Source organism: Gavialis gangeticus, unplaced genomic scaffold (genome assembly GCF_001723915.1).
Source record: "Gavialis gangeticus isolate Ggan-Ray unplaced genomic scaffold, GavGan_comp1, whole genome shotgun sequence".
NCBI lineage: Eukaryota > Metazoa > Chordata > Crocodylia > Gavialidae > Gavialis > Gavialis gangeticus.
The window spans coordinates 16368057-16376602 of NW_017728997.1; the positions used below are offsets into that span (position 1 = coordinate 16368057).

General features: G+C 48.1%; 1 protein-coding gene across 1 annotated transcript in view; it reads left to right on the forward strand.

Annotated features, from left to right (window-relative positions):
* CADPS (calcium dependent secretion activator) overlaps window positions 1–8546 on the forward strand; it is a 290593-nt gene that overhangs the window by 278543 nt on the left and 3504 nt on the right. The gene's annotated exons all lie outside the window — the stretch shown is intronic.

Below are 8546 nucleotides of genomic sequence, written 5' to 3' on the forward strand. Positions count from 1 at the left end.
CAGGGGCCTTTCCCGGGCCCGGAGCCGCGATAGCCGCCGCGCCCCGCCGGGCCCGGCAGACACCTCCGCGCCGGGAGCTGCAGGCGCGTGAGCGGCGATGGCAGTGCTCAAACTGGCCGACCAGGTAGGAGCCAGCGCCGGGGCGAGCAGGGCGCGGGGCTCCTGGCGGGCGGGGGAGTTTATGAACAAGTGGGATGGGTATTACTGTGTGGGCAGGTCTCAGCTTTCAATCCAGAAAACATATGTTAGCAGGGGAGACATGTTCTTCTTTCTTTTTCCTTTTGTGGCAGAAGGTTCTCTGCTCCCATCTTTTAATTGACAATGGAGGGCCAGGGTTTGATTTGGGAGTCTTTTGGGGGACAGCCACTCCTTCCACCCACTTCATCTGCCACCGTCCGACTCCTCAGCATAGCGACTGCATTCGTGTGACTGTGCTGGATTTTCTAAGGTACCTGTCGCTGCAGTGCCTGGAAATTCAAGGCCCTTTTTCTCTTCCCTGCAGCACTTTTGCCTGGAGCTTCAGATGAGAGCATGGGGCATGGGCTGGAGCACCGGGCCCCATTCAGTGCAGGGCAAGAGAAGTGGCAGGTTAGAGGGGCATAAGACATGGCATTTCCTCCACCCTTTTCCATCCAGCTTAGCGTGCTGGAATGGCTTCAGGGTGTCCCACTCACATCCAAGTCTGGCTTGTGCTAGTGGACAGCAGTAGTGACCCAGCCACACACTGGTGTGTAAAGCACGATGGTCTTTGTTCTCTGCCACCTCACGTTCACTGTCATGTATGCCCACGCATAGCAGGTGCGATGCTCCCCGATCCCCACCTGATCCCGTACCGCTCTACACTGATTTCTGCAAGGAGCAGAGGACTAGGAGGGGCCAACCATTTTGCCCAGGTGATTCTTCCTGCGGAGATACAGGTGTGAAAGGCTCCTTGCCAACGCAGGGGGTGGTGACTCTTTCAGGCCCGAAGCCAGAGCAGTCCTGCGCTGAGCCAGCTTTCCCAGGCGTATGGGCTGAACCATCATTTGGTAGGACAGTCAGCCATGCCATCCAGTGGCAGCACAGACGGGAAGGGCCAAGAAGTAGCATGGAGGCCTCGTGGCCATTTCCAGGCAGCAAAGAAATGCTGTGCTATCCTTCAGCCACTGCCTTGGAGGTTGCTTCAGAGGGAGCTGTACCCAGAGGACCTGGAAGAAGAGGAAAGGGGCCTGAGGCTGTGGAAAAACTTGTTAATTAGAGAAGAAATCCTTTGAAGGCCCAGGTATGGACCCCAGGGAATGGCATTGCACACGTGCCATTCTCTAGGTAGCCCATACCTCACTTATTTTTGCTGAGAAGCCCATGATAAGCTGCCACTCGAGTACCGTATCCTACCTCAGGAGAAACTTTGGTCTGGTGTTTCAAGAGATGGTGCAAATCTCCATACTGCTGCTGGCCTCTGGTGCAGGGGGGTGTGCTGGAAGCAACCAACTCCCACCTGGCCCCCTCAGCCGACACCCTGAGGATCTGACAGTCTTCAGCGCGGCTTGCTTAACAGCAAATGGCTTCACGTTATTGGTATGAAAGGAGCCGGTCGTCGGAGTTTGGGTCCATGTGCATGTGGGGATGCTGAAATGAAGCCAGAGGTTATGCATGTCCCACCCTGCAAGCAGGGCTCGTGTTCATGTGCCGGGGAGCTAGACAGGCAGTCTGCCAAGGCAGGTCCTGGATTCGCATAGGTTCATGTATGTAGTGTATGTGCAGAGCAAATCCACAACTGTGTGCAGGCTCAGTTCCTGACAAGCAGATTTAAAAGCTTCCTAGGGCTCCAGAAATACTTCCCCTCCTAAGGGAAATGCAAGAGAGGGATTGTTGCTGCTCTGAATGCTTATGAGGGCATTAGAGGTGGAATTTGGTCTCCTGACCTGACTTCATGGAGGAGATGGCTTGCTGCAGTACCTGAGGATCTGGCTCGTGGAGCACAGAATGGACACCAAGGGCATGGGCAACATTTTTTTCCCCCTCGGCTCTAGTATCTGGGAGAGAGCTGCTATTTAAAAGCAAATGTGCCATTACATGTAGAAATAAAGCTTGGGACCCAGAGCATGTTCCTCTCCTCTCCCCTTCGCCGCGGTCCCTGCTTTTGCACCGCCTGTATCCCGGCTGGGGCTGAAGAAGCATCACGACATTGAATCCGTTACCTTTGGGACACCTAGAATTCAAAGGTCCGTTTGAAAGGCTCTTTTCAACGTTTCAAAACAAGTTTGCGTCCCAGACAAAGAGCAGGGCAGCCTGCATTCGGCGTCTTCCCGTGCAGGGGATGTCACAGTTTTAAACAGATTTGAACTGCTTGGATTGGTTCTGGTTGGAAAGCAAGTACTGAAATAAGAGGTCATAGGGGAGAGTTACTATGGTAATTGAGTAGTATCACCAGTAGTTTTGCTCTCATGAGCATTAAAGCACATAATAATAGACAAACAACAGTGGTTAAAGCAAGCAGGTAGGATTACTATGTTCTTTTGTCAGAAGTATATAATGTCTTGTAGTCAGTTTTAAAGACTTCTCAACCCCCAAGTCCACCCCACAGTCACCTGCTGAGTAATTTTGTATGCTTAATCTCTCGCCCTTAACTACAAGCTTTCTGCTAATTTGAGGCGAATGGGTATTTTTGACACTAAATAGGGCAGTAGAGAATCTCTGACCTAGAAAAACTCCATTCCGAGGCACAGAGAGCAGAAAATATTCTTTCAGCCTACTTGTAAGACCTTTTGAATGACATAAAATAGCTTTGACTAAACTGTGTTGCAGCCTTCGATGAATGGTTTGCAGAAACTTGCTGAACATCCCCACTACAACCTCCCCCATAAAACTTGTCACTTCAGATTGCCATCAGCCACCACAACAATAATCATTTCATGCCTATTGCTAATTGCAAGCACAGCTGAGGCTCAGCGGGGTTCTCTTGCACAGTCCCAGGCCTTTATAGCAGCCTCAATCTGTTGTATGGCACTTGTTCACACACAAAAAAACTACCAGCAAAGGCAGAAAGAGGCAGAGTCACAGGTTTCTTGTAATCCCTCTGCTATCCTGCTGACAACCCAGCCCTATAAGCATTCCTGGTTTTGTCCGACGCTTCACAAAAGCTGAAGTGACCTTAAGCTACTAGTATGTAAGCTTTTGAATGAAGACTTCGGCTCCTTCAGGTGCATTAAGAACCAGTGCTGCATCTGCCTTACGAGATGCTGTTCGCAGCACCCCTGGGGTGAGCTGTGGCTTCCTGTAACATGTAAAATATGAGTGTGAACTCAAGGTTCATGGCAAGGAACAGGAGGTCATGCTTCCATTCAAAGCGAACTAAAGAAATCGGGAGTTTGCAGATGTTCTTGTGTATGTGTAATGACACCACCTCCCGAAAAGCCCAGGAACCCGGCACAGTCTTTGAGAAAACGTGCCGCAGTCAGTGTGCTACTTGCAGATTTATTCATATCAATTTTTGCAATTTATATATTCAGAGACAAACTTGCGATTCCGGCGACGTATAGATCGTGCTTTGCGCTCCTGCGTTCAAAATTTAAACGGAGCCTGTGGCTTTGGCAGGCTGGGCTGTCGCCAAGGCAACAGCCAAAGCTTGCCGCCGGTCGCCCATTGGCACCTTCTCGTGGGCTGCTCCGTACCTCTCACCCTTGCAAGCATGGAGCAAGGCGGGAAAGCGCGAGTAGAAACCTTGGGCTGCCCCTGGCCATGCTGACAGTTTGCAGTCATCAGGCCCAGTCCTGTAATTGTAACCCAGACGTGAGCTTTTAACTGAGTCCTTGCATGGGGAAAGGGACTGCAGAAATCAGCCCAAGTGGAGAAAGGAGTCAGGAGGCTGGGACTTGCCTCAATGGGAGTTTGCCTGGCTCTTCCCCCTCCTGACCGGGGAGGTAGGACTTTATCAAAGCAAGACAGCAGCCCTCTTTTTTTCTTTACCTAATGTTTTGTTGCTGTTGGGGAAACTTGAGTCTTTAAAAATATAATGATGCAGTAATGATAGATAGCATCCTTGTGGTGTTAAATGGCCTAATCCTGCTGCTGGCCCCTGGGCTTCGGCAGTCACTCTGCTGTTTATAGGCTAGCAAATAACTTAGGAGCGAGCAGAGTTAAAAAGGAGGGAGGCAGGCGAGAGGACCAAGATAAAACATTGTACTTTGTCTGTGTGTTGACTTAGTTTCAGCACAAACCTCCTTTGAAATGGCTTAGCCTTGGTAGGCAGGACATCCTCATGCATTTAATAAATGCATGTGGCGCTTAGGTCTGAGGGTTTTAGGGTCTGCTCAGTTGTAGTTTTATTTGTAAATGCTCGTCCACCCACAGGAGGGGCCTGACAGCACGTGGCACCTGATTCAGGGTCCAGACTGAACATCCCCCAGGTTTGGCTCATGTGAAAAGACCTGGTTTGTTTTGCACGTCCCAGGCCTAAACTGAACAGCTGACACACGCAGATCCAGTGGTCAGCAGGGGCACTTCAAAGCAAACTTGCCACACTTGGAAATGTGGGAGCAATTGGGTAAATGTGCTCACCTCTGAGTGCTGTCCTCCTAGTAGCTTCAAGTGACACTGGGAAGCCCTGCCCTTTCAAGGCAAAGTTGGCTGCTTTTTATTTACTCTGTGTATAGCACCAGAGGTGAACACAGCGTGCTATAAATGGAACAACAGGCAGGTCTCTGGGCCCAAGAGATCCTATTTAATATGAACGCAGCAAGAGGCAGCCATAAACACAGGGTGGGTTGCTCATGAAAAGCTGAGATCGAGCGGCAGCAGGTTGTAGGACATGCCCAGTGCTGCATGCTCCTTTGCTTAGTGTTTCTGTGGAGTCTGATTTTAATTGAACGTGCTATGAAGTCTGCAGCAAAGACTGGGGGGAAGGCTAGGCCAAAGGGATGGGTGCTAAAGGAAGCCTCTGAAAAGCAGGGGTGTTTGTATGGGATAAGGGTGCTGGGGGTCTGTGCCAGCTGTAGCCAGTGAGCGGCAGACATAGATCCTGGGCACGCAGGTGACTTAGACCATCCGAGCACCCCCTCTTCCTGAGCTCTTTGCTGGGCCTTGTGGAGGATCAGTGTCTTCCCCATCGGTTTGAAGACCAGAGGGAGCACTGTGGACTTCCAACAAGGCAGAGAACCATCGTTTTGAAAGAGCCCCCCAGTCTTACTGCAAAGACCTCAGGTGTCAGAGAAACCATCACGTCCGTAGGTAAGTGGTAAGTTGCACCAGTGGTTAATTACCCTCACTGTTAAAATGTGCCTTATTTCCGGTCCGATGTTGGCTTAGCTTCCAGCTATTAGATCACGCCGTGCCTTTGTCTTCTAGATTAAGGACTGCCAGAAATCTTCTCCCCATGTGGCATGCAGTGTTGTTGAGGACGGTAAGTCCTCGGAGAAAGATGCTTTGTTTCCTGCAGAAGCTTAGGAAGTTGATGTCGCTGTGTGCCTTGGCTTCTTTCTTTCTTCACGCTGTAAATTTTCTGTTTGAAATAGCAGATTTTGATGTCTTCCACAGTGTTGTCATGGTGTTGTAGCCAGGATGGTCCAAGGAACAGGCAAGAGGCAGGATTGGCAAAGTGAAACGATATCTTTTGTTGGATCAGGATAGGCAAGGCAAGATTTCAGATACAAAATGACCTTCCTCAGAACCTGGTCAAGAAATATCTATCATGAATTTCTGCTCTTTTCCCTGAAACTCCCACAAGTAGAGGGGATGGCAGCCTGGCATATTGGAAAAACTGGGACCATTTTGTCCAGAGGAGGGAAAGACTAACAGGATATCTGATCACAGTTTTTAAATACAAAACAGGTGGTCACAGAGAGACCAGTAGTTTCATCCGCGAGGGACAAAACAAGCTAAACGTGGAGCTATTGGCAGTAGGGCTGGAGTGGTGTTGTAGCTATGATGGTCCAAGAGTGAGAGAGAAGGGTTTTTGTGTGATATTTATTGAACCAGCTATATACCTGGAGAAGCTTTCAGACATCAAGTACCCTTCCTCAGCTCATCCAGTAAAAGATATCCCAAAAAAACCCTTATCTCTAGGGCTGTTGGTAGCCAAAGGACTGTAATGAGGTGTCTGTGTTCAGGCTTCACTGCTATCAGGTCATAATATTTCCCAGACCACAGGACACCACCATTGCATACAGTGAGATCCATACAGAAGAGCAACTACCTTGTGCATCTGGGGGGCTTAATTTTTGTTAGTGAAGGACTTGAACTGTTTCCCTTAGTCAAGCATGGAAAGAAGACTCCCCTAAGGCAAACTGGAGTTTAAAAAAAAACAAATCCAGGCACTTTGCTTTCCTTGTACATCTTCATTTGGCTCTTTGTGGATTGCTCCTAATTGACCTGTTAATCACCTGACAGCCTGACACCAGTTATAACATCGCCTCTGCTGTGATGCCTACAGAAGACTTGATGTTGGTCAAGCTGTTGCTGTGCTGAGAGCACTGCGTATTGCCTCCCCACTTCGTTTCATTTTGTGGCCTGACTTTTTTGTTTTCGTTAGCCTTCTCTTGCCTTGCGCATGCTAAGCCTGTGAGCTTTGTGGGGTATGAACTATTATTTTATTACATGTGTGCTCTTCAAACCTAGCAAAGTGCTGCTCCCGTCTCGAGCAAGGCCATGTTGCAATACAAATGGTTAGTAGTAGGCTGGCTCCTAAGTTTTCCAGTGGTGAAGGTTCCCATTGCACCATAAAAGGCCAGATTGCCAAGGTAAGGCTCTTGGTTAATGTTTGAAGGCATACTTTTAACACTTCTCCTTATTTAGCTGTTGTAATTGCATGGCACTTGTTCATCTGTTCTGCCTGTCAGACTTAAGCAATAACAAAAAAAAAACTAGGGAAGACTGGAATTGTTAGTTCACGGACTGAACCGAAACAAAAGGAAAATCAGAGTCATTCAAAAGTAGTCATATCTGCAGTATTTTTTTCTGATAAGACGGACAAAAAGTTTGGTTTGGGGTCAACCTGAAGTGTTTTGTTTGATCCCCCAACAAGTTTTGTTTCATCCATTGGGTTTCTAAACCTTTATTCTTTTAATTGGGGTTGCTTTGTGCATGGTAGCTGTTGCTTCAAAAGTTGTGAAGTTTCATTTGAAAAGTTTGCAAGTCAAACTTCCATCATTTAAAAAAATGTATTCCCCATTTGCTGAATTTGAAATATCCAACTCTTATCACTGCTTGCCTCTGATGCAGTTTCACCTGATTGTCTCAGCAGAGAACCTGGCTGTGATATAGCAACGCGTTGGCCCGTTTGAAAAAAGAAACACCTTTGTGTTGATAATGTCAAAGCACAAAGGTCTGGCATCTTCACCGTGAACGTTTCTTGGGTGATTTTATGAGCACCTACTGAAGTAGAGCAGTGAGAACAGCAACCCTCGCTGGTGATCTTCAGAGAGTGATCTTAAAAAAGATCACTGATGGGGAAATAATTTAAGAGCTAAGTCATCTAGTTCCACTTTTCAAGAGGAAATAAAAATGTCAAGCTTAAAGTACTATTGACAAAAGCTAAAAATGTTAACGGGATGCAGAAGTTTCCTTGGAGAGGGCAATGGGAAAGTGGGTACAGAAAAAGTATTTTTAACTGGCATTCAATGAAATCTCTCTCTGTCTGTTGTTGCCTGTGAAAAGACTCCTTTCTCCACGAGCGTATAGGTGTGGTAAGTGTATGCATATCTGGGGGTTCTGGGCACAACTTTTAATTGCATAAAAAATTGCTTTGTCGATGATGGGAAGTGGAGCAGGAAGTGGTGACATTTTGTGCTTCTCCCCCTCCCAACACATTTCCATCCTGCCATTTGGGAACGCTGATCCTGCTCGTCTGAATAGGATTTATGAATATATGAGCAGTGCTCTAAACCCGGAGCCCACCAAAGGCTTCCTGCTCTGCAGGGGTGACAGTGTGCTGTGACACCGCTGCAAGCGCTTTTCACAGACAAGAAGCAAAATTTCAGCCCTAGGAGGGGAACTATGATTTCAACAGCTTGAAATGAGCTTGTTGGCTATGTGCTTTTACCTCTCTGATAGCTCTGGGGTTGAGACTGCAGCAGCTTGTGCTGCCAGTAAAAGGCCCCATACACTCCTGTGTCAGTGTACCTGCACTCTGCAAATAAAACTTGATGTTAGGACAGAGCTGCAGTGTGTTAGTACCCCCCTGTGCTCTCGGGGACCAAGCTGCCTCCTTCAGCGGATTGGGTTTGAAGTTCCCAACAGGTAAGTGGCACAAGCGTCTTGGGTTGGACACTTTCAGTGGCAGGGTCACGCTATTACTGGGGGGAGCTCTAGGGACTAACCCAGTGTCGTTGCTGGCACACCGACTCGACAGCCGCACGATGGGTGAGCCTGCCGTGCTCCTTTGGCACTCATCAGTGTTCCTGTAAAACCTCTTGGTGAAAAGGCTGTGGATGGACAAGCTGTGCTGAAAGTTGCTTGAGTCTTTGGACACAAGTTCTATTTAATAAACCCTTTTCAGGCCCAAAAAAGAATCAATTACTGAAAATGCTCATTCATGGAAAGTGAATTCCAAAAAAAAAAAAAAAAAAAAA